Here is a 26557-nt window from a genome sequence, read left to right as displayed (position 1 = left end):
GGGAGGATCATGGAAGATATATTTATCCTCTCCGAAATCAAATGAAAAATTGGCATCCCATGTGTTCTGCAAATGATTGGAGATAGAAACATCCGGAAATGATTTTTCACAAGATGGAACAAAAATGGAAGAATCATGGAAGATGGCAGAATAAAGCGGACGAGGTGTGGACAGAAGGAGGTCATCCTTCACTGCAGATTCTTGTTCAGATTCCCACATACTCATAAAAAATGATAGCACAGGCTGACTTTTCAAATACCAACTCCCTCCAAAACTTGATCCTCGTGAATGTCACATGTGAGATCCAAGACAAATGAACACAACACACCAAAATCTTGAGGATCAATGGGAACAAAGGATGGAGATTGAGGAGATAAGACCACATGAAAACCATCAGGGTTACAATCCAAATATGCATAGAAATCCTGAGTAGGTGGGGTAGGAGGAGATGGTGATAGATCAATAGGTGGATTCTCAACTTCTCCCACCTCGACCTGCAGAGCTAGAGTTGTTTGATGAGAAGGGGACGGAGGGTCACTTGGGACAACAACCTTGTCTGTCTCAGATTTAGAAGCTCTAACACCGAGGTATGTTGGGAGAGGTTTGAAAGATTCTAACTCATGTGGATTCTCAGAAACGTGAACAAGATATTGAAATCTTTCCTCCAAAAATTCCCATTCAACTTCATCTTCAGGAAATTCATAATAGTAGTGAAGAAAACGATCATGAAAATCTTGAAGAGATTCATCAGGTGATTTTCACAATTTTAAATTTTTTTGATTCAGGGATTTACGCTCATAAAGAATGAAAACACAACATAATTCTCTAAACAAGAGATCAAAAGAGTGTAAAGAGGCTACAAGAAATGTGTGACACCATTTCTTTGCATGCCCTTCGAACGTGAAAGCGAAAAACCCACATGCAGTGTCATCCGATGGGACATCATGCCTATCACAGAAGCCAACAAAAGAAATTGTGGGCTTGAACAAGACTCTTATATCCTTGCCATTGAACTTATATTTGGAAAATCCATCTATGATGCTCGTCGGCACTTCAAAATCAACAAATTTAGAGAAACATGTCGAGGTTATTATTTGGATAGATGTCATGAAATAAGTGCAGAAATTCAAAATAGACTTCATGGGCTCAGCTTGTCTTCTGACCCTCCTTTTAGCGCCAGAAATGTTGACAGTGTTGGACCCGCCAACATTCAAGGGATCTCCCTTATATGAAGTCCCAACTAGACCTCAAACCATTTGGAGTAGGAGTCCCAACAATGGGTGGTAGTGTAATGCCTTGACCACGGAAGCGAGAAGAGGAAATTATGATAACTTTGGGTGAGAGCAAGTGTGTGACCCTGCAAAGATTCAAGTGTGATGCATGAAGGTTCTAACATGCAGAGGGGAAAAGGAAGTGCGCCCCTAAAAATATTATAATAGTATGCAACTTGAAAGGAACACACGAGTGGAATTACATCACAAGCTAAAATGCAGAATAATCCACAAATTAAAGTGATGAGTTAATCCAACAACACACATTCAACAAGATTCGTACAATTGCATACAAAGTAGTTCAAAAGAAAATGTGGAAGTTAAAAAACATACATTGCTAAAGCAATAAGAATAATCCAACTACATTAACAACATATGCATGAAAGCGTGTTGGCTCTGATATTATTATTATAAGTGAAAGTTTCATCCATACATACACCATTGACGATCACTAGCCCCAATAGTGGAGCATTACAGTCAAGAACACCTGCTCCTCCAAAGAAGTATACTTGCTCTACGCTATGGAGAAACCAAGGCTCTTCACAATACTTCCAATCCTTCTCTAAGCCTAACCCTAGCCAAAATCTTAGCTCCCAAAAGCCTGTTCTATGAGTTATGAGGTTCTATTTATAACAAAGGGTGGGGTGACCCTTGAAATTCCCCTTTGTGACTCTTTGAATACCCTCATGGCCCTTCAACTCTTTTACAAGTAACTCATTACATAACATGATGACCTTTCACATTCCACTAATGACACTTTGAATTTCACTTACAACATATTTACAAATAATATTACATTTTCCACATGTACCCATGTAAGACAAAATAGGCTAGAGATGAGGTTTTTCTTTTCTTTCCTCTTAATCCTCAAATGCAATGAAAACTAAGATGCAACAAGATCACTGATAAAAGAAACCACACAGAATATGACAGTAATATAAATCTCTTCAAGCCAATAACTGATCAAGAAAAATGTTCATAAAAGACCTAATTGATAAGAAAAAAGAAAAAAAACCAAATAAATTCTTACCAAAGGCTAATAAAACCAAAAACAAGCATCATGATGGCTTTTCAGAGGTAAAGACAAACTCAGAGACACAAGGAAAACTTTTTGAACCAAAGTAGAATGAAGAGAAATGCCAAGGAATGCAAACTTTTGCATCCTACAAGAATCAGCGTAGGTGCAGAACAAACACCAGTGGATTGTAGTGTAGGCACAGAGAAGGAACAGGTGCACTGAAGCGCTCTGTCTCAAAATAGGGAATGCACTGAGGATGTTTTAGTCAAAACACAACACAAGAAACTCAACCAAGCTCTAAAATGTGTTTTCATAATTTCAATCAATGTCTGAATGAGTCATTTAAGGTCGGTCTGAGAGGTGAAAAAGTGCTAAGGTCAAGGAAACTGCTAAGGGAAAATATTGATCCCCAATGGAGTCGCCAATTTGTTATGTGGAATTTTCACGATTGCAGGCAAAGGTGATGCTCTAGATCTAGTGGTATGATCTAGAACAACAAAAGACAAAAAGATTCGAGTTTTCCTTAGAGAAATTAGACAATGGGAAAGAAGCCTACCTAGAATTTGGAGTAAGCCTTCCTCTCCTTCTTGCTTGTAAGTTCCAACTCTAGCTTCAAGTGCTATAATTAGAACGTGCACACACATCTAAAATAAGAAAAGGAACCACAATCCACATAGCATAATCTAAAATCTATATTCAATGAGTCAGCATGGCATCGAAATACATGAGTGCAAACATAAATCAACAAATATAGGAAAACAAGATTCTCTTTGTATTATCAAATATAGGAAAGAGTTACAACCATAAATAAAATTCTAACTTTGTAGATGTTTCCCCAAGTTGGCTTGTCCTTCCAGATTCAACATCATGATTATAAGACCCTTAGAGGAAAGATCTACCATGTAAAAGGATTTATTTTGAGACTAGAAGGTCCTGGAAACATCCAAAGTATAAGTATGCCCTAGCATCTACAAGACGTCTTAAAGGAGGGAATTTGACCCCTTGAAAAAGGCTAAATAGATGCAGTTTCAACCTCATTTGGCACTCACTCACACTCAAGTTTGATCTCTCAAGAAGAAGTTTGATCTAAAGCTAGAAGAGGCAAGAAAGGAAGAGCAAGGATAATCCAAGAAGGAAGAATTTTTTTTTTAGGATCTATCTCTCTCACATGTTTGAAAACTAGGTTTTCTGTGGCTTCAAGAAAGATCAAAATTTCAGGTCCAAATTGCAAGAGATCGAGTTGCATAATCAAGATTACAAAAGAGAAAATACTATGTTTTAACCTCATTGATCTTGGAAGGAACAATATTGCTCAAAGGAGGATATCTAAAGAGTTGAATTAGGGATTTTGCAATAGCTATAGGGTAAAAGTTGTAGGACAAAGTTGCAGGTTGAAGTTGTAGGGCCGAAGTTGGGGACAAAGTTGTAGTTGAAAGACTGGTTGAAGAAAGATTGAGCCTTGTTGATCTGATCTATATGGAAGTACTTCTTGAAGGTTTTACTTCGTACTTGGAGGAGGACTTGGTCTAGGGTTTAGGTCTTGATTATCTCATTTGAACCTGATTTTATAAGAAGAGAAGATATTTTCTAGGTTTTCCCCTTAGAGAGGTTTTTCCCTGGCTTGGAGCCTAACTTTGTTTCCACTATCTTTACTATTTTTCTCTTGATAATTTTTTATGAAGAAGATCTAATAAAGAAAACTCAAGAAGATCAATAAATTTCACAAGCAATTATTAAGGTTAAGGAAAATATGAATTAATAGCTGCCATACTACATTTTCCAACTTGGTTTCAGAGCTAAAGTGAATAAGATAAGGCAGTTAGAAGGGCATAAATAATAGTTTATTTGTCAAAGGGAATCATTTGCAGAAGGACATAAGGAAATAAGAAGAATACCTATTGATCTAGAAGGAGGGTTACTACATCAAGCCTTTATCGAAGAAGACCTCATCATCAGGGTCTCATTAAAGGAAGAAAGAACAAGTATTTGTTGAAGATTCTCTAGTGCGTCATCTTGAAGAAGAGGAAGCATCAAAGGAATCTTGGTTTCATTCATCACTCCTTAAAGTTTTGTCATAATCAACGAGGGCATTATTTCTTACCAAATTTCAAGCTAATTATAGATTCCCGATGAAAGTGAACTATGGTTGTTGTACGATATTGACTTTCAGGTTAACTTCTCGCACTGCTACCTTTTTAATCCAAAGATGAAAACATCTTGACTTCATAATTTCCAATATCACATGTTGAGCTTGTCTCAACATTTATCATATATTCCTGCAATATCCTTCCAGGTAGCAAAAATAATATGTTAACCATATAAACAATAACAAAAATATTAGATTTGAAAACCCAGAAACAATGAAAAAATGCGCTCTGAGGCGATACGCTAGAGGACAACAAAAAACCTAGCCGCCATTTTTTCGACCTGCCATCGATTCTGCAGGTCTCTCCATTGACGGCCGCAAATGATACCAGACGCAGGAGGGGAGAGCTCTGCCTCCCCTCCACGGGACACACATATGACTGACAACAAGCAAAAGCCTGTGATCCAGCCCACTGCAGACACAGGTTTAAACACAGAAGAAAACCAGCAAAGGACGCAGACAGAACAGCAGCATGCAGCCCAGAATGCAGAGGACACAGAAAACAAGGACAAATACACCAATGCGGAATCATCCAAGACCAAAGCGACTTCCAGGACCTGCATACCCAAAGCGGCAGAATCAATCAAGGTGGATCTTCCCAGCCACCGTATCAATAGCGAAATACAATACATGCAGGACTACGCTCTCATTGGAAAGTTTCTGGGATTTTGGCCCACAGAGAAAGCCTTACAAGGCTGGATAGCTTCCAAATGGAAGCCAAAAGGACAAGTGACGTTGCAGCTTGGCCCAAAGGGTTTCTTCACAGCGATTTTCAACTGTCTCGAAGATAAAACGAAAGTATTTGAAGGTGGCCCGTACTTCTTCAACTCCTCCGGTCTGTATCTAACTGAATGGAAGCCAAGATTCAATCCGGATAAAGAAGACTTCAGCTGGGCCCCTGTTTGGATTCGAATGTATTCACTTCCTGTGGAATATTGGAAAGAAGAGACACTGGCTGATATAGGCAACAAGCTGGGGACATTTATCAAAGTTGCTACCGAAACAAAATCTCGCAAATACACCTCCTATGCCAGGATATGCGTCAAGATGCACCTAACCAAGACGCTTGCAGACACGGTAAGTCTCTTTCACGATGATTATGAATGGAAGCAGTCTTTAGATTATGAACATATCCCCTTTCGCTGTAGAAAATGTCATGAGCACGGCCATCTCTTCCGTGACTGCCCCTTAAATGTTCAGCCATCTATTCCTTCGAATGAGACAAATAAGGATCAAGATGGCTATACCAAAGTCCCCACTCGTCGCCGGCATGCCAAGAAAAACCAGGCCATTCCTGATCCAGGACCCAAGGTGAACCTCCAGAACCGATTCACGGTTCTTGCCTCTCAGGACTCACCAAATCCATCCCACTCTGAAATCCAGGTCCATCAAATCCCCATTGAACCCCCCCCCAACCGATCCATCTCCTTATCTCCTTCGGATCCCACCATCTCCAAACCTGCAGATGCTTCCCCTCTGATGCTCACCAAATCTGTCTCAGATCTCGACCCCCCTTTACCCTCCAAAGGGAAATCCAAATTGAATGAAAATCAAATAGCTTCAGATATGGATCTTGATGCCGCTCTCGCCTTAAGTCTTCATGATAATATTGAGGAAATGGAGCAAAACATTCCGATCACTATGGAGGAAGACAGAGCAGATGTAAACTTAGAAGAGTTTGATATCTCCAAGCTGGATATCTCCAAATTGGAGAATGCATGCAAACAAAAAGAATATGAATCAATCCCCCTCTGGCAAATAGATAAAATTGAAGGAGTCTTGTCGCGAGTACATCACCACAAGAGTCTGGGCATTCAAGGTGGTAGTCACTGGGATGGAAAAAAAATCATGAAAGAAACAAAGAAAAGAGGTCGGAAAACAGACCTTCAAAGAACAATAACAATTGGGGAGACATTAATGGATTCGGGGTTATTTCCCAAGCTGACAAAGTTCTTCAAACCCTCAACGCAATCTCCATGAAGCTCACATCCTGGAATGTCAGAGGACTCAACAGTCCCTCAAAACACAGAATGATAAAAAACTTGATTATGCAAGAACAACCAGCAGTAGTCTTTCTCCAAGAAACTAAAAGCAGTAGCACAATGATAGATAAACTTGGCAGCAAAATATGGGCAGGCAGTAGGTCAATTTCTGTCGACGCTTCAGGGGCGTCAGGCGGCTTGGCTATTTTATGGAATCCGCAGATAGTTACGTTGGACAATTTCCATGCCACTCTCCATCTCATTCAAGCCACTTTCCATCTTATAGGCACCAACATTCATGGGCACCTCACCAATGTGTATTTCCCTCAGTCGATTCAGCAAAAATTGGACCTCTTGGACATGATCTCTCTCCTTAATACAAATAGACGTTTCCCCTTGTGGATTGGGGGGGGAGATTTCAATATCATAAAATCAATGGAGGAAAAACAAGGAGGCAGAGTGCGGCTCGACAGCGACAGTTCGGGCTTCAAGCAATTCATCCAGAACAATCAGCTCATGGACATTCCTACCTCCAATGGTATTTTTACTTGGTCCAACAAGCGCAAAGGAGCACACCATATAGCCTCAAGGTTGGATCGTTTTCTTATATCTGACAATGCGATCCACCTGGGAGGAGACTTCAGCACCTCAATAATTCCACAAAGTGGCTCGGATCATTGGCCCATTCTGCTTCACTGGTCAAGACCAGGTCATGGCTGCAACAGACCCTTTCGCTTTGAAGCCTTCTGGCTACAACATAGCAAATTAAAGGACATAGTAACTCAAGCTTGGACATCATATTCACCACCAGCGGGAGCCAAGATGTATCAGTTTCAGGAAAAGTTAAAACATCTGAAACAAGTATTAAAAAGATGGAACCGTACCCATTTTGGCAACATACAGGAAAGCAAACAGAAGCTGGAGCAGCAAATGAAAGAACTTCAACAAAATTTCATTCTTGCAGGACGCACCGAAGAACAAATTCAACAAGAGCAGAACCTATGGAGACAGATAGAAGAACGCCAACAACAAGAGGAAATTTTATGGAAACAAAAATCCCGAATCAGTTGGCTGAAAGAAGGGGAAAAAAACACTAAGTTCTTTCACAAAACTACAATTCAAAGGCGTATGCACAACAAAATAACCTTTGTCAATAACCAACAGGGTGATAGAATTGAAGTTCATGAAGAAATGGAAAAAGAATTCACAGACTACTTCAAGGACATTCTAAAGGAACCTGAAGTCAATCGAGATGAAGCAATCCGCGCCATCACACAGCACATTCCCAAATTAATCAATGAGGAACACAACAATCAGCTTCTCCAACCTGTTTCGCTGAAGGAAGTCGAAGAAGCCATGGCCCAACTTAAAGATGGCAAGGCACCTGGGCCAGACGGATTTACAGCCAACTTCTTTCATGAATTTTGGGAGCTCATCAAAGTTGAAGTATGGAATCTAGTGGATGAATCTCGTTGCATGCACTAGGTCCTCCCAGCCCTCAACACAACTTTCATAGCCTTGGTACCCAAAGAAGCAGCCTCCAGCAAACCTGAGAAATTCAGACCAATAGCGTTATGCAATGTGATCTACAAACTCATTTCAAAGGTCATTGCAAATCGTCTCAAACCTCTTCTACCTATACTAATCTCTCCAGAGCAAACAGGGTATGTCGAGGGAAGACAAATCATGGATGGTATAATACTCTCAAATGAAGTCATACATTCTCTAAAGCTCCTAAAAAAACCAGGTATGCTTCTCAAGCTTGACCTCTCAAAGGCCTTCGACAAACTTAGCTGGAATTATATACGTAAAATGCTCTTAGCTTTTGGTTTTAACGCAACTTGGACCAGATGGATCATGAGCCTCATTACTTCTCCAAGTTTTTCAGTCTTATTGAACGGATCTCCCTCTCCTCCCTTCAAATCCTCTCGGGGCATAAGGCAAGGGGATCCTCTCTCGCCTTTTCTCTTTGTCCTCATGGCCGAAGGATTAAGTAGGCTACTCAAATCAGCCGTTTCAGCCCAAGCGCTCAAAGGTTTATCTCTCCACGGCCGCCCTCCACAGTCCCATCAACAATTTGTTGATGACACTCTGCTCTTCGGGCATCCCTCTGTAAAAGAAGCCGCCGCATTCAAAACCCTTCTAAATATCTTTGCTGAAGCTTCTGGTACCTCCATTAACGCCTCCAAATCCCAGCTCTTTTTCTTCAATACCCCCCCCACCACGCAAAGATCCATTGCCAGATCTCTGGGATTCACCATCTCCCATTTACCTGCAAAATATCTAGGCGCCCCTCTTTCCGATTCTGCGATCAAACAGGTGTCCTGGAGAGCACTTCTGGACAAACTTGAATCAAAGCTTTCCTCATGGACCTACAGGGCTCTTAATCTAGCTGGTAGGCTTGTTCTCATTAAATCTGTCCTGCAAGCAATGCCGCTCTATCTCTTCTCCATCCTGGCAGCTCCAAAAGGGATTCTGAAGGCTATTCGCACTCTGCAACGCAACTTCCTCTGGGGTTCCACTGGTTTAAACAGGAAATGGGCTCTACTCAAATGGACAGAGGTGTGCAAAACCAAGTCAGAAGGAGGGTTAGGACTTCGGGATCCGTTACATAGCAATAATACAATGGGTGCCAGAATATGGTGGAACTGGGTTTCCAAACCGAACTCCCCATGGGCTCAACTATGGCAAGCAAAATATGCCAGAGGCAGCAGTTGGAGTGATCTCATCAGAATCAACCCAACGGTGCAAGGTTCACTCATCTGGAACAATGCAAAAAAGCAAAGCCGTTTCATTCAAGAACACAGCTTTTGGGAAATACACTCAGGGACGGATGCCAGATTTTGGGAGGACTCTTGGCAACAGCTCCCAAAACTCGCAAATTTGTTCCACAAACCTCTTTGGCAGGCACACATGAAGCAAATAGGTCACACCCAGGTTCACCAGTTCTGGCAGACTTCCTCAAATCACGATCTTCATATATGGAAACCCGCGCAACAATGGCAAACAGATTGGCAAGGAGAAACATATACAGAAATAGAACAGGAACTCCAAGAAAGGAGAATTCGTCTCTCAAACCAGCAGGACAAATTACGTTGGGGATACACAACCAGGGGCACCTTCACCACCAAAGAAGCTCACCATCTGCGTTATTCCAATCTCCAAGAAGAAAGAGACCAAATTTGGAAGCAAGTCTGGCATAAAGGACTATGGCCCAAGATCTCCACCTTCATCTGGCTCTTAAGTAAAAGGCGCATCCTTACTTGGGACAATCTACTAAAAAGAGGATTCATAGGGCCCTCCCGATGCCCAAACTGCAATGCCAATAATGAAACCATCAGTCATCTAATGGAACACTGCCCACTCGCAAAACAAATTTGGAAGAAAGTTGAAAACTGTCATATGAGAGCAATTCCCAGACAGATGGACGTTACGGAAAACATAAGAAACTGGGTCAAAAATCCATTTAAGAGTCAAATTCTAAACTCTCTATGGAATATCATTCTCGGCTTCCTGTACTGGACTCTGTGGAAAGAGCGTAACCATCGGATCTTCAACAATACATACCGTTCCATGGATGATCTTTGGCTCATTCTCAAGCAAAATATCCAAGAAACCCTGGCCATCCGAATCTGGAATGACACAGACTGGCCCGATCTTCCTCAAGAATGCAGAATAATGAAGGCATGGGATCTAGATCTCAAGCCCCTGGTCAAAGCAAAAACGGCTCCCAGCTCCATATCGGCTTCTCCTTCATCATGGTCCCCTCCAGCCTTAAATTCCTACAAGATCAACTTCGATGGAGCAGCCAAAGGCAATCCCGGCCCTGCAGGTTTCGGAGGAGTCATAAGAAATCACTCAGGAGAGGTGAAACTCTTATACTATGGCTCTCTAGGCAAAAATACCAATAACGTGGCAGAGCTGGAAGGACTTTGGAAAGGAATATGTTTGGCCGAGCAATATAACCTCTCTCCCCTTGAAGTTGAAGGGGACTCGCTCATACTAATAGAGGCAGCCAAACGAATACAAGCAGGGGCCAGAGCAGTCAAAATTGCAAAAAGTTGGAGGCTGCTAAGCCGTATGGAATCCTTGGAGGAACAGCTTCTCACTCCCCACAACATAACCTTCAAGCATGTCAGAAGATCAGCAAACCAGGTAGCAGATCGATTGGCTAATCAAGGAGCGACTCAGTCGACATCGTATTTCTCGGGGGCCATGGATTTGGTAGAAGATGATCAACTTAAGAAAGATTGCATCTCTCTGGTGCAAAAAGATCTCCTTCTCCCGGATGCGGGTGACATCACTGTCCATGCCGCGAGTTAGAACAGTTATGAGGCATGTGGCTTGTCACATGGGCCTCTGTCAGCCCGGACAAGCCACGCCAAGCCAAGGAGCAGGCTCCTTAAATTCGCCGGAAGGCGATGCAATCAGCAAATTCGCAATGTTTTGCGTGGAGAGGAATGTAGTTAGGCTGTCTAGTCTGGAGCAGGGGAACGACGGGGGAATGTACAGGAGGTTGCTGGCGCCATTCAATGCGCTGCAACATCCGAGGAGCATGGGAGCTATTAAGGTTGCCTCCCTGACCTCTCTGCCGCATTCCAGGCCGTTTGAGTGGGTTATTGCTTGGAACAAGGTTTCTGGAGGAATTATAGGTGAGGGAAGCCATCGCCAAATGCCAAGGGAGAGGCTCAGGATGAGCAGTCGCAGAGGAATGGCTAGAGGGCATTCTGCCTCTCAGAGGCCTGAGATTTCTCCTATGTCCTCAGTTGAATTTACCTCTGAGCAAAACAGGCCTCCAGGCCGCAATGCTAGAGGAAATTGGGGCATTCCGGAGTGTGGTCACTCGGAACATCCGGCCATTCGATATAGAATTCCCTGTGCTTTTGCTAATAACACTCTGATAGTGTCGGTTACTGTGGAGCATTGTAGCAGTGCTCGTGGGCGCTTGGATACGGTGACTGTCCCGCGGGTCGACATGGAGACTCCCACTGTAGACTTCACGCGTCCGGTTCAGACGGATGAAGCTGGCCCCAGCGAACCTGTTCAGAGAAGCTCGTGCCAGGGTAAGGAACCTGCTCAAAGGAGCTCGTGCCAGAGTAAGGAAGCAGCGGAAAAGCTCAAGGGTCCAGCATCTGATGAACCTCACACCACGGATGACGATTAACTCAGCAGTCGCCAAGTCTGGGCAGCAAGGAATGAATTTCTCTGACCTTTTCATTTTCATGATTTTGTACATCTATTATGGAGTTTATGTCTGTAATTTCGGTTCATAGTCTCAGCCCACGCGTCGTTCAACATGTTCACCATGTCGTTTTCCATACGCAGCGTGTCGATTTGTGTTCACCTTGTCCAGTAATGCATCCATCGTGTCAGTTTCGGTACTCACCGTGTCATGTAATGAATCCACAGTGTCGATTACTGTATGCTACGTGTCGCTCTTCTATGCAAGGTAGCAATGACTGATATCTTCTCTGAAGGTACAGGGCTTTGGCCCAGATGTAATTTTTGTAATATTTTTTACTTTTTGTAATATAAATAGATCAGTGTTATCGAGAAAAAAAAAAAAAAACAAAAATATTAGATTTATCTCATCATGACAACTTTCTCATCGAAACATCAACATCCTCATGGTCCATCTCCACACAAATATCCTTCATGTATTAGAGTGCCCAAGGATCGAAATTGATTACCAAGTTTCACTTTTGTTCCAGAGATGATACTATATGTTAATCACCATTATACATAATCTAGCAAGAAAGTCTTAATTCTTTATTTATTCTAAAGTAATTCAAATTCTTCTTTTACATATCAATAATCAAATGGAAGATTCACCATGCATGATAAACTTCTTTTACATGCTTCTGTACATATGAATCCTACACAAGAGTTACTTCAAATATGCATTCCTATGCTTTCATCCAATCATCTAGTTATATGCCCTGCAATGAGCATGCAACTTGACCAATTGAATTCCTTCGTCCAAATGTATACTAACCTTGTCATAATGCTTCTTCCAAGAAACTTACAAAATGATGGTTCTTCTAGGATCATGATGATCCACCTTAGCAAAATGATTACCTCTAACATAATGTTAGAGAATGCATGGATGAACAATAATATGCAAAATTATCCAATTTAAAGACTAGATGATTCCTAAAAAACAACTCAATCACGTAAACTCTAAATATGTTACCATCACATGCTTCTATCCATGATGCCATACAAAATCAAAACAACAATGCATTCTATCCTAAAGGAAAGACCAACTTCATAAAGAACCTGATGGAGAGGATGCATTCTTTAATAGTAAATATATTTGATGTCTTCTTGCATTGACTTCTTCTCAGGTTCTCCCATTTTTTCAACTATCTTTTTTTTTCCCTTTCTTTTGTTGTTTTTTTTGTTTTGACAATCCCTATTAAAGTGTCCATATTCATTGCATCCAAATTATTGAAACTTGGACATATTTGACTTCTTCTTGGACTTTCCAAACTTTCCTTTCTTTAACTTCTTGGTCCTTGCAATAAAGGCTTGAGACTGTTCATTTGATTCGATGTCATCCTTTTCCTTGATCCTATTTTCTTCCGAAATTCATTGAGCCCAAAAATCATCAAAAGGAGTTGAGTCTTTCTTAGAGTAGATGTTCCTTTCGAAATTGCTCCATTCTAGTGGCAAAGCATTTAGTACACATATGGTCATTTCAGAATCAGAAATTGGCTCCTCAAGCCCCTGCAACTGATCTCTTATTTGGGAAATATTCATTAGAAAGGAGGCGATGTCCTCATCCTTAGATTTCTTCATTTTATATAGTTTATTTCTCAAAGACATCTTTTGTCCTGATGTACCTATAGAGTACAAATTTACTAGCTTTTCATACCTAGCCTTAGAAGTATTGAAATTAGAAACAAATGGAACAAGATGATCCTTAATGGATTCAACAATGATCCTTTGTACCCTTACTTATCCTTTCTTGTATTTTTCTAGTTCTTGAGTCTTACCTTTTCTAGGTTCAGTAATTTCATCGAGAACATATTCCATTACTTCATGTTTTCTAAGTGCCATATTAATCCTTTTCTTCCATGCTTGGAAATTTGCTGAGCCAATGAGATTATTTCTTTCCTTGTATAATATAGTAACAATATTATACTTACTTGTCACTCAAGAGTCTTCCCTTCTCTGATGATGTCTCCAACTATCTCGAGGCTTTCAATATCTTCAAAGAGAATTCAATGATGTCCTAGAAATATTTCTTATGAGAGTGATATGTAACTAGACCTGAACCTTGTCACAAGATTGAAGGAAGAATATGCCTCCATGATACCCAGGAAGGAAGCAAGCTTGATATAATGAGATGTGAAGGAAAGAGGGAGCCATGTAGCTATCTAGATAAAGAACATGTGTTTGATACTCTTATGGAAACAAGCTAGAGAGCCCGTTTCCATCAGAAAAGATAGAAGAAAATTAATCAACGACTTGAGAAATAGCCTCTTCGAGGGGGAAACCACCTTTACATCACATAAATGAAAAATTCTTGGATAATACAAATGGTAATACCTCCTTGGTATATATAGGAGCCTAAGGGGTTACAATATAATCAGAGCCTACATAACAATAATAATGTAAGGGCACAACAATAACAATAGTGGGCTACTATGGGGCACAACAATAATAATATGGGGGCTACATGGGCACAACAATAACAATAGGAGGCTACACTAACAATAAAAATAAGGGGGCTAAACTACTATTATAAGGACCTAACATTACCCTCTCCTTTAAAAAAGTGGTGTCCTCAATGCTTGAGTAGTTATGGATGCTTCTGTATAAAATTCTCATCCTCCCATGTGTAATCTTCAGCAGGTAAGTTCTTCCACTTAATGATATACATTGAAATTGAATGATTATGTAGCTATTGAGTTCTTATTTTTGTGACTGTTTCAAGCTCTAATATGATTTTTCCTTCTTCGTCAAGTTCTAGCAATACTTTTTTAACTCGGATCTTGTCACTGATAACCTTCTTTAAGCATGAAATATGGAAAACTAGGTGTACTCGAGAAGATGTAGGTAGCTCCAATTTGTATGCCATAGTACCAATCTTTTGCAACACCCTGTAAGGACCATAGTACTTGAGTGCTAGTTTATTATCATTCTTAGATTGCTTGAGGGACATTTGTTTGTATGGTTGTAGCCGTAAAAATACCCATTCACCTACATCAAAGATTCTTTCACTGCGATGTTGATATGCTTGTTGTTTGATTCAATTTTGCACCAGAGTGAGGTTATCCTTTAAGAGTTGGAGAACTTTTTTTTGATGCTCAATGTGACCTTCCACTACTTGAACCTTACAATTTTCTCTTAAATATGATGTGATGGATGGTGGATGAAATCCATAAAGTGCCATAAATGGCATCTTTTTTGTTTTAGTATGGAAGGAAGTGTTAAACCACCATTCATCCAAAGGTAACCAATTAACCCATTGCATTTGTTTATCAGATACAAAGCAATAAAGATATCCTTCCAAAAATTTGTGCACTAGCTCAGTTTTCCCATTAGATTGAGGATGATAGGACATGTTATGAGCTAATTGAGTACAAAGACAAGAAAATAATTTCATCCAATAATTTCTAGTGAAAATGGGATCTCTGTCACTTACAATAATCTTTGGCTTTCCTTGTAGATTTTGAATGGTTTCCATAAATGTAGTAGTAACTATACTCGCTTTAAAAGGATGAGATAATGCACAAAAGTGTGCATACTTGGTAATTCTATCAACTACCACCATGATGACACTCCTTCCTTCAGACTCAGGTAAACCTGTGATAAAATCCATTGGTACCTCCTCCCAATGTTGACTTGGAATGGATAAAGTTTGTAACAGACTTGGGGTCTTAATTGTCTCAACTTTATTTTTTTGGCAAACCAAACAATCTGCCACAAACTTCTGAATATCAGATTTAAGGCCATCCTAAAAAAAATTCCTTCTTAACCCTGTGGTAAGATTTTAAAAATATTGAGTGACCTTCTAAAGGGGAGGTGTGCAATTCCACAAGAAACTTTTGTTTGAGTTGGGAATTCTTACAAAGATATAAGTGATATTTGTACCACAATAAATCATTTTTCCAAATAAATGTATCTGATGTACTAGGATCTTGCTACAACTTTTGAATGGGTATCCACACCTCTTCTTCATTCTTCCATTCATCCCTTGCTTTAGTTATTCAATCAGGTTGGATAATAAAAATGGCACAAAGTAATGCTTCCACATCCCCATCCTTTCTTGAGATTGCATCTACAACAACATTTTTCTTCCATTTTTTGTAGATGATTTCAAAGTCATAACCCAACATCTTTGTGACCCATTTTTTCTACTCTTCTAAAGATAATCTTTGTTTGAAAAAGTATTTAATACTACATGATCTACTTTTACCTTGAATTTTCTTCCCATTAGGTAAGGTCGCCATTATAGAGTTTTATTGTAGGTTCAACAACTTATGTGATATGCTAAAACACAAGACAAGAATCTACTCTACTTTTCAGCAGAAACAAAAATTGATCGATGAAAACAATAAGAAGAAAATGAAGAATTTCAATTGCAAATAACATAATATTTTCTAGGGAAAGAAACTACTCAAAACCCCGACTATCTATATTACATTAACAAGAAGATCTGAGAAGAAAATACAATGCTTTTTCAACCCGAACAATTCCTGCACAAGTACAATCTATCTCTCTTCTTCACAAACCAGCTCAAGCCAACACTTAGCCAATTTTGCTGCCTGCCAAGCCCCTACTTCCTTGTGAAATTCCTGAGAGAATTAGCCCATATTTAATTGGGAAATTCTCTCTCCATAACTGCGCAATCCATCATAGGTCCTAAATTGATTGCATGCACCATCTATACAACTCGAAAAATGATACAATTGATAGTACACTGTCCCTAAACTCTAATATCAATTGGGTCTTCCTATAAAATGGCATGCATAAGTTATTTATGAGTGAATCTTCAGTTAAATGGTGGAGCAGTGAAGCTGCACTGGTGCCTGTCCCCACTACTAAACCTCCTACTAGTTCCTCCAACAGTTGGAACTAGTTTAACTGACTATAACTCAGTTAGGCTGAGTTAGTTAATTACAACTCAAAAGAACTCAACCTGGCCTCATAAAATTTAGGGATCACTCTACATGACTCTAGATATACTTCCAACTCGAATTTCCTAAGACAACTAAGTCAAATTAACCTAGTTAACTATTACAAGTTGCTATGAGAATAGAATCTCGATTTAGTTCCTAATTTAATTCAAGGAAAAATTAAATTAGGATTTCTTGTTGCTATTCTTAACACTCCCTCTCAACAAGAAAGGGATTATTAGCTACCCCAAGCCTGCCTCCATGAAACTCAAATTTGCATCTTGACAAAGCCTTTGTTAAAATATATGCATCCTGCTCCTCTATGGGAATGTACTCCAACAACATAATTCTTCTCTACACACAATCTCAAAGATGATGATACTGGATATCAATATGCTTGGACCGATCATGAAAAACTGGATTCTCAAAGAGTTTGATACAACTCTCATTGTCACAGTAAATCGCAGTTAGATCCATCTGCTTACCAAACAAACCAACAAGAATCTTCCTCATCCAGATAGCCTCACAAGTTGCTTGACTAGCAACCATGTACTATGCTTCTGCTGAACTGAGTGCAACTGATCTTTGTTTCCTATTGTACCAAGAAATAGATGTTGAGCCGATACTGAAGATCCCACTTGATGTGCTCTTCCTGTCAGATGGACTCCCTGCCCAATCTGCATCGATGAAGCCTTGAAGCTTCACTCCCTCTATCCGTTTGTACCAAAGACCATACTGAGTAGTGCCTCTAAGGTATCTCAACACATGTTTGGCTGCCTTCCAATACAACTTGGTTGGCTTAACCATTGCTTGACTAAGATGGTTAACTGCATAACACATGTCTGGTTGTGTGTTCACCAAATACATGAGTGAACCCACAAGATGCCTGTAAATAGTAGCCTCCACTACTTCACCGGAAGTAGCATCCTCCTTCCTCCAGTTACCAGCTAGAGGAGTCTCCATGGGTTTACTTCTCTCCATGTGGAACTTCTTGAGTATCTCGTTGGCATACTTTCCCTAAGAGACAAATAGTTCCTCATCTCCTTGCCATACTTCCATCCCCAAAAAGTAGTGCATGAGCCCCAAGTCCTTCATTTCGAACTCTCTTGTAAGATCCTCTTTGCAATAATTGATCAACTTATCATCACCTGTCATAATCAAATCGTCGACATATAAAACAATAATCAACAATTTACCTTCCACCACAATATGGTAAAGGTTTGCATTTGCTTCACTTTTGGTGAAGCCAAACCCAGTGAAATATATATTGATCCTGGTGTACCAAGTACGGGGTGCGTGTTTCAGTCCATACAACACTCACTTGAGTCGGCACACATGCGACTCTCTATTGAAGGTCTCAAATCCTTCAAGCTGCTCATTATACACCTATTCCTCAATCATGTCATTGAGGAATGTTGTCTTTACATCCATCTGATGTATCATCCATGCCATCTGCACTGACAATGATAGAATGGATTTGATTGATGAGTACCTTGCTACAGGAGCAAAATTCTCATCGTAATCAAACCCCACCACTCGAGAAAACCCTTTGGCCAAAAATCTAACCTTGTGTTTCTCCACACTACCATCCACTACTTTCTTTACCTTGTAAATCCATCTAGAACTCACCACTGACTTGTCTGTCGAACTTGGGACCACATCCAAACATTGTTCCTGACAATGGAGTCATACTCCTCAACCATGGCATCAACCCAAACTGGTTACTGCAAAGCTTCCTCAAAAGAGGATGGATCAATCTCTACACATCCACTCATTCGAGCCATGTAGCCAGTGTATCTCTACGGTGACCTCCTCTACCTATTGTATGATGTGGTTTCTCTCACATTCTCTCTAGCATCATGAAATAACATGTCAGCTTCTCTGGTGTGCTTTCTCCCATATCTGGAAGACTCTGCATGAGTGGGTGTCTCCACTCCTTGATCCTCTACATGTGGCTGCTCCACATCATCTTGAGGTTCCTCCTTTAGAGCTAAAATCTCCTCAACCACATGTATATGAAGCTCCCTCTAAAGGGAACATCTCATGGCTGTCTCTTCATTGAATTTTACATCTCTGTGAACCATTTTCATCCTGTTGGTTGGTAGGTATACCTGATAGTTGTGAGGTGTATCAGTGTACCCCACAAATATGCCCAAATCTTCTGTTGGCTCAAGATTTTTCCATGCATCTTTGGTTACATGGAAGTAGACTGATGAACCAAAAATCCAGAAGTGTGCCACATCTAGTTTCTTCCCTGAAAAAGCATCTTCCAGTGTACTCATCCGGATAATTCAATGACGGCTTCCATTCTGCAAATAAACAACTGTGTTGCATGCTTCAGCCCACAAGTGTAATCGTATACCCTGGTCATGCAAAATCGCCCATGTCGCTCCCATAATATTCTTGTTCTTCCTTTAAATCACACCATTCTGTTGTGGGTTATGAGGTGATATCAACTCCCATTGAATGCCTTCTTATGCACAGAAGTTTTTGAACTCATTCAACACATACTCTCCAACGTTATCACTCCTGAGAGTTTTAACTTTCCTACAAGTATATTTCTTGACAAGTGCTTTAAATTCACAAAACTTAGCAAAAGTCCGATCTTTCTTTTGCATGAAGAATATCTAACACTTACGAGAAAAATCATCAACAAATATCACATAATACTTGTGCTTGGCCATGAATGTTATCAAGAACGGTCCACACACATCTGAGTGAACTCGATCGAGGATCGCCTGTGCTCGACTGTCTTTGTCATGAAAGGAAGCTTAGGTGTACTTTCCCAATGTACACTCTTTGCATGTATCTACCTGCTCTAGTGTATCCTTGTGAATACTAGTAGAAATTTGTTGCATGATCTTCTTAGAACCATATGGCGCAAGTGATCCAATCTCCTATGCCACAAATCACCGATGTCTCGGCTCTGCACCTTCTCTGCTTGAGTGCTCTAGGTGGCACAATATTCTACCTCCAACTTGTAAAGGTTCTTTACTCGAACCCTTATCCTCTTCACCTGTCCTGTGGCTATGTGACAAAGGAACTCCTTTCCCTTAACAAATATCACATCATAGCCTCTATCCTCCAACATGGCAATAGATACCAATTTCATCTTCAAACCAGGAATATACATAACATCTCGCAAAGTGAGGGGAGCACCTGACTCCCTTTGAAATTTAACTATACCGATGTCAGTAGCGCTATGCATCATCACCCTTCTCGATATGCATATGGAGATCCTTCTCCTCCAAGTTACTGAAGAGATCTTTGTTACTAGTCACGCGGAAAGAAGCTCCATTATCTAGGTACCAAACACTACCCATCATCGATGACACCATAGAAGTGATGAGGTAAATTCTTGTTTGAACTGTGAAGCAAGAGCTTCACCTGCCGCTCCTCCTAAGGGCTTCTTACCGACCTTCTTGAGCGGACTCTTTGCGGCAAAGTGTCCCATCTCGTGACAGTGAAAGGATTTGACTTTCAACATGTCCTTCTTCTTGCTGCCCTAACAAGAACCTGATCTAGAATGGGATGAGTTCCCCTTCCCCTTCCCTTTCTTTTCCTTACCCACTAAGGCACAATTCTCCTCATCATCATGCTTCGATAAGGATCTGCCTCTGGTGTTCCGCTAAATCTCTTGCTAAACCAAGTCGGACCACAACCGCTCCCACTCTGGTAGCTTCTCCCTCCCATTAACTGAGTCCTGGTAACTATGCCAGCTCTTTGGAAGTCCTAAAAGTGAAAGGCTCACCAAATCGTCTTCAGCAACAGTAATCCCGACACTTCCAAGCTCATCCTGACATTGGGTGAACTTGGTCAAGTACTTCGGAATTGAGTCGCCCTTCTCCATCTTGATATTTCTGAGTTTGTCCTTCAGCGCCAGCTTCCTATAGTCAATGCTATTTTGAAATAGGTATGTAAATGCCTTCCACATTGCAAATGGATTTTCCTTACCATGAAGATTTGATACAATGTGATCTCAAACTCTTTCTAGGATAATCCTTCTCGATTTTTCCACACACTTTCTCCATTTAGCCAGATATTTAGCATCAAATGTTGGAGGTTGCGGAATATCATGATCTATGAATTCCTTGAGCCCATTGTCTTCTAGCACTACCTCCATTATGTCCTTCCAAGCTATATAATTCAAGCTACCCTCCAAGGCATACTCAAGTCTCAAACTGTAAAATGACATATTGCTGACTCTGAAGTATGAACTTGCAAATTCAATTTCACCTGCACAACAAACTCGAATTATCCTCTTCTATACTGACTTCAGCTCTAATACCATGTATTTTTTTTATTGTAGATTCAACAACTTATGTGATATTCTAAAACACAAGACAAGAATCTACTCTACTCTTCAGTGGAAACCAAATTTAATCGATGAAAACAATAAGAAGAAAAGGAGGAATTTCAATTGCACATAACACAATATTTTTCTGGGAAAAGCAACTGCTCAAAACCCAAACTATTTATATTGCATTAACCAGAAGATCTAAGAAGAAAATGCAATGCTTGTTCAACCTAAACAATTCTTGAACAAGTACAATCTATCTCTCTACTTCACAACCCATCTCAAGCCAACACCAATTCTGCTTCCTGCCAAGCCCATACTTCTTTTGCGCAACTCCTAAGGTAATTAGACCACATTTGATTGGGAAATTATCTCTACATAACTACACAATCCATCATAGGCCCTCAACTAATTGCATGCACCATTTGTACAACTCGAAAAATTATACAACTGATAGTACATTGTCTTTGAACTCTAATCTCAACTGGGTCTTCCTTTGAACTGACATGCATTAGTTATTTATGAGTGAATCTTCAATTAACTAGTGGAGCAATGAAGTTGCACTGGTGCCCATCCCCACTACTAGACCTCCTACTAGTTCCTCCAACAATTGGAACTAGTTTAATTGACTATAACTCAGTTAGACTGAGTTAATTAATTACAACTCAAAAGAACTCAACCTGGGCCCCTATAATTTAGGGATCACTCTACATGACTCTAGATGGACTTTGAACTCGAATTTCCTAAGCCAACTAAGTCAAATTAACTTAGTTAACTATCACAAGTTTCCATGAGAATATATTTTCGATTTAATTCCTAATTTAATTCAAGGACAAATTAAATTAAGAGTTCTTGTTTTTATTTTTAACATCCATTGCTTTAGTGCATGTAGTATTACTAACATTTCCTTCTTATCAATAGGTTTGTGTAAATACGTTCCCTTGATTGGACGACTTTAAAAATCAATGCATCTTCCTTCTTGCATTAAAACAACACCAATTCCATTTCTTAAGGAATCACATTCCATGATAAAGGTTTTTGTGAAGTTAGGTGTAGCTAAGACTAGTGCTTGGCACATTTCCTCTTTAAGATGTTCAAAGGCCCTAGTTTCTTCTATAGTCCAAGAAAATTCATATTTCTTCAGTAATGTTGTTAGAGGCGTTGTTATTCTCCCATAGTTCTTAACAAACTTGCAATAATACCCTATCAACCCGAGAAATCCTCGAAGATGCTTTAGGGTTGTGGCGATTTTCCATTCCTTGATGGATTTAATTTTGTTAGGGTCTACCTTAACACCCTCATGAGATACAATATGACCCAACCATTCCACCTCCTGTACTCCAAAGAAACATTTGGAGGATTTTGCATATAATTATTTCTCCTCCAATAGTTTGAGCACCCTGTCAACATGTTGAACATGATCCTTCCAAGACTTGTTGTAGATTAGTATATCATCAAAAAATACTAACATAATTTTTTTAAGGAAGGGTTTGAAAATGGAATCCATCAAACCTTGAAATGTGGAAGGTGCATTAGTAAGGGAAAAAGGCATGACGAAAAATTCATAATGACCTTCATGAGTTTTCAATGGTGTTTTCAGAATGTCTTAAGTCTTAATTCTAATTTTATGATATACTGAACGAAGATCCAGCTTAGTGAAGTAAATTTCTCCATGTAACTCATCCAACAATTCATCAATGACATGAATGAGAAATTTATATTTAATAGTGAGCTTGTTGAGCTCCCTTGATCATGAGATCAAAATTTGTCAAAAATTCAAAGTGTCAGAATCTTGAAAAGCTTAGCTTCATATCGAAGAGCTCATCATTTTGAATCCAACGGTGTGAATGGAACTCAAATCCGAGATCGTATGCAGATGTTAGAGAAAGTCAAAGTTCAGGGTTGATTTGACGACATGGCAGTATTGGATGACATGGCAAAGCCCTTCAGCGAATGGGGAGGCACCAAGTGGCAAGCCACCATTGGCCCCCGCATATCGCATATCAGAGCAAAAGACAGGTTGGCGTTAAAGAATCGGCCCTTGGCGCAAAGCAAGTTGCGATGCAATGCGGTCATAATCGCATATCATATAATGTTAAGAATCGATCCCTGGCACAGTCAGGGTTGCGATGTTATATATCGCAATCACATATCTCACCCGGTACCCACCAATATATATATGTCACCGCTGATAACACCGATTACGATTTTCGATGGGGGAAATTTCAAACCCGATATCGTTATAGGTTGTATTTTATAATCCCCGTGGGTACGCTACTATTGCATCGTGTGGACTTTGATATCCACCGAGGGAAAGTGTCGATTGCGATAGGACTGTCAGATGCGATGTTTTATGCATTGAGATTTATAATCCCGGCGGGTTCGTGTTATCACAGAACGCAAGTTGGGTTGATACGCCGAAGTTTTAAGCGCTGATTGCAATGGGGATTCCCGAATGCGATATGTTATATGTTGTATTTGATAATCCCGGCAGGTCCGAAGAGCGCCTAATGTAAGGGTTTGTATGCCGATGGACTACGCCGATTGCGATATCCGATAGAGCTACGAACAGTAGCCTTTTTCGCCAGACCACCACTCCACATGTGACCACTCGGCCCTTAACTGCCAGATAGGCGGGAAAGTTGGCGGAACCGCTGATTTCGGTGGGACTGCCAGTTTTAACTGTGGATATTGAATTTAACTAGCAATAAGCCATATTTGGAGGATAAAATTGTGGAAAGACTGACATAAGTCATAACTAAGGCAATTTTCGATCAAATGGGATGCAAAAAGAGGCTAGATAGCCATTTTTGGGCATTCTAAACTGATTGGAACAGGTTTCAAGATCAAAGGAGCACTTCTGGATAGGATTTTTGTAAAGTGAAGCCTATGGGTGCCCTGGTCAACTAGAGTGTTGATTCAGTTTATGGAGGAGTTCCAAGATGGAGATGACTTTGTAGGGGTATTCCAGCATCCATATGTTTTCTGCATCAGCCATTAAAGCAGTGTTGGAGCTTCATTTCTTCTTTTCTCTATATGTGTATGGAGAAAGAGAATTGTTTAAGTACTTCAAGTGGAATGTAGTACTGTTTATGTTCTGGGAAGTTGGAATATGGGGTCTTGGTGTAAGATGACTATGCTTGCTAAATATTTACATGTTTAATTGTAGGTTAACATGTGTATGGAGTGAGAAATTTTGTAGGAAGTTGTTTCTTTGAAGGAGAAACTAGCCATCCCATTTCAGCAACTTATGTACTCTTCTTTTCTTGATATTGAGCATAATGAGAAGGGGTCGTGCCTTTACAGATGATCCAAGGAGATGTAGCCTAGGAGGGGTGAACTCCTTTATCAATTGCTGGTGTATTACCGTTTGATACATGCTTCCATTTAGTGTTTTAGTTTTATGTTTTAATTTTTCTTCATGAAACTAACTTAAGTGAAAACACATAAAAATCATTCTTTTACTTGCTATTTTGGGGTCAAACCTCAAGCACATTTTTATATTCTGATGAGGGGAATTAGCACAACATTACTAATCTGACCCAATTCAAATCATCCATATAATACAAACACATACACCATGATCCATCCTTCTTGTGCACCAATATAACTGGAGCGGAGAAAGAACTTTGACTATCTTGAATTATACCGACCTCTAGCATTTATGCAACCATATGTTCAATTTCACTCTTTTGGGCATAGGGATATATGTAAGGCCTGATGTTTGGAGGAACACTTCCTGGAATCAAGTGAATAGCATGACCATAATCACGAATTGGTGGGAGGCCTTTGGGAGTCTTAAACACCTTGGAATGATTGTCCAAGACTTTTGGGAGATCTAGAGAAATGAATGGCTAAGATGTTTAAACATCTAGTGAACATAATTGTGGAATTACACCTCTTTGTTACTTCTTAAAAATATTTGTCATGCCATTAGAGCTGATTATATTCCCATATTTCTCTATGATACCCCTTAATTCAATTTCCTTTCCTTCCCAAAAAATATTCAAGAAAAGTTCTTGAAAATTAAAAGCTATTGTCCCTAAAGATTGTAACCATTGGACTCCTAGTACAATATTAGCACCACCCATTGGAATGGAAAGCATTGGAATATTTAATACATATTACCACATGTTTATCTTGATATTATGGAACTTTCTAGAGAAATTTATAGTTCCTCTATTTGCAACCATCACTTGACACTCTGGTGCTAGATATAGAAAGCAATTCAATTCCTTGGCTATCTTACAATGAATAAAAGTATGGGTACTATCTGAATCAATCAGTATTATTACATTTTTATTCTTTATATATCCTTCTATCTTGAGAGTTTGAGGAGTGGTAATTCCCACCAATGCATTACAAGATATCGTCAGATTAATTTTTTCTTTTTCTGGGGTTGGTTCTTGGTGTATATCCTCTTCTTTTGATGCTTCTTGTTCATTTTCTTCTTCCTCTTCATAATCTATGTAAAATAGTTTATTCTTAGCACACTTATGACCTTTATTGTATTTTCTATCACAAATGTAACAAATCCCTTTTGATATTTTTTCCTCCAATTGTTGTGGTGTCAACCTTGTAGTTTGTGGAAGGCAAGTAGCAGCAACACTTCCATATTTATACTTGTGAGTGGTAGACTTCCTTGTTGCCATAATTTTTCTTTCAAATTTTCTTGCCACCTTGAATGCATTCTCCAATGAATTAGGTTCCCAAAGGCGAACCTCATGTTGTATGTTATCCTTTAAAGTCCCTATGAAAACTTCAATCGTATGCTCCTCTGGAATATCATTTACCTTGATATTCAATCTTTGGAAGTCCTCAATGTGCACAGGCATTGAACCCTTTTGTTTGAGACTTATAAATTGGTTAAAGAAGGTGTTTATCTTTGTATCCTCATAATGTGCCACCAATTCTTCCGCAAGAATAGTCCAAGTGACAATTCATTTATGAGAACAAAGCCATCGATACCACACAAATTGATTGTGTTCTAAATATAAAGATGCAATGTGTACCTTTTGTGTGTTCGACACATCATGTAGATCAAATAATTGCTCCATCTGTAGTATCCATGTTATCAGATCCTTGTCTTCAAACATACTCATCGATCTTTGGAATGTGGTTAGTCTTCAATCCAAAGTTAGAGTCTCTAAAATCATGATTAACATTCCTTTTGTTTTCATCATGAGTTTCATGGAGTACCTTGTCAGTGCTAGGAAGCATTTCTTGTAGCAACTTTGTCAAATCTTCCTTCAAACATTCCATTTCTCTTTTTACTTTTATTCTAAACCATCCATGTTCCCTTTTAAACCATCGATCTTAACATTCATCATCACTTCCAATTCATTTTTGGTTACTCTCTGTGAGAGCGATTTTTTTTACACTTGGTCTCGTAATTTTGATATATCATGTTGCAATTCTTCCTTTTCTTCATGCGTCATATTAGAGCTTTCTGTTTGCTTACTAGGTGTGTACATTTTTTTGTTTCGAGGCATATTGGAATGAAATAATGATATCTATGCTTCTCTATTCCCTTTGAATCACTTCAAACTATTTTTTTTCAGACAAAAGAGTTGTAAATTAAACAAATATACACACCTTTTTGCTTGTTTTTTGGAGCTAGATATTGAAATTGTTGTATCTCTATAATTTTGGATATCCAAGGTCTAAAATTACTTCTTTTGGTGGCCCTATGAGTATTCTTTCCAATTCCACAAGT

This window comes from Pinus tabuliformis, chromosome 4_1, assembly GCF_031772625.1.
Source record: "Pinus tabuliformis cultivar Carrire ecotype Pingquan chromosome 4_1, CPIR1, whole genome shotgun sequence".
In the NCBI taxonomy this organism is placed as follows: domain Eukaryota; kingdom Viridiplantae; phylum Streptophyta; class Pinopsida; order Pinales; family Pinaceae; genus Pinus; species Pinus tabuliformis.
The sequence above is the reverse complement of the archived record's forward strand: the minus strand, read 5'-3'. Positions refer to the sequence as shown.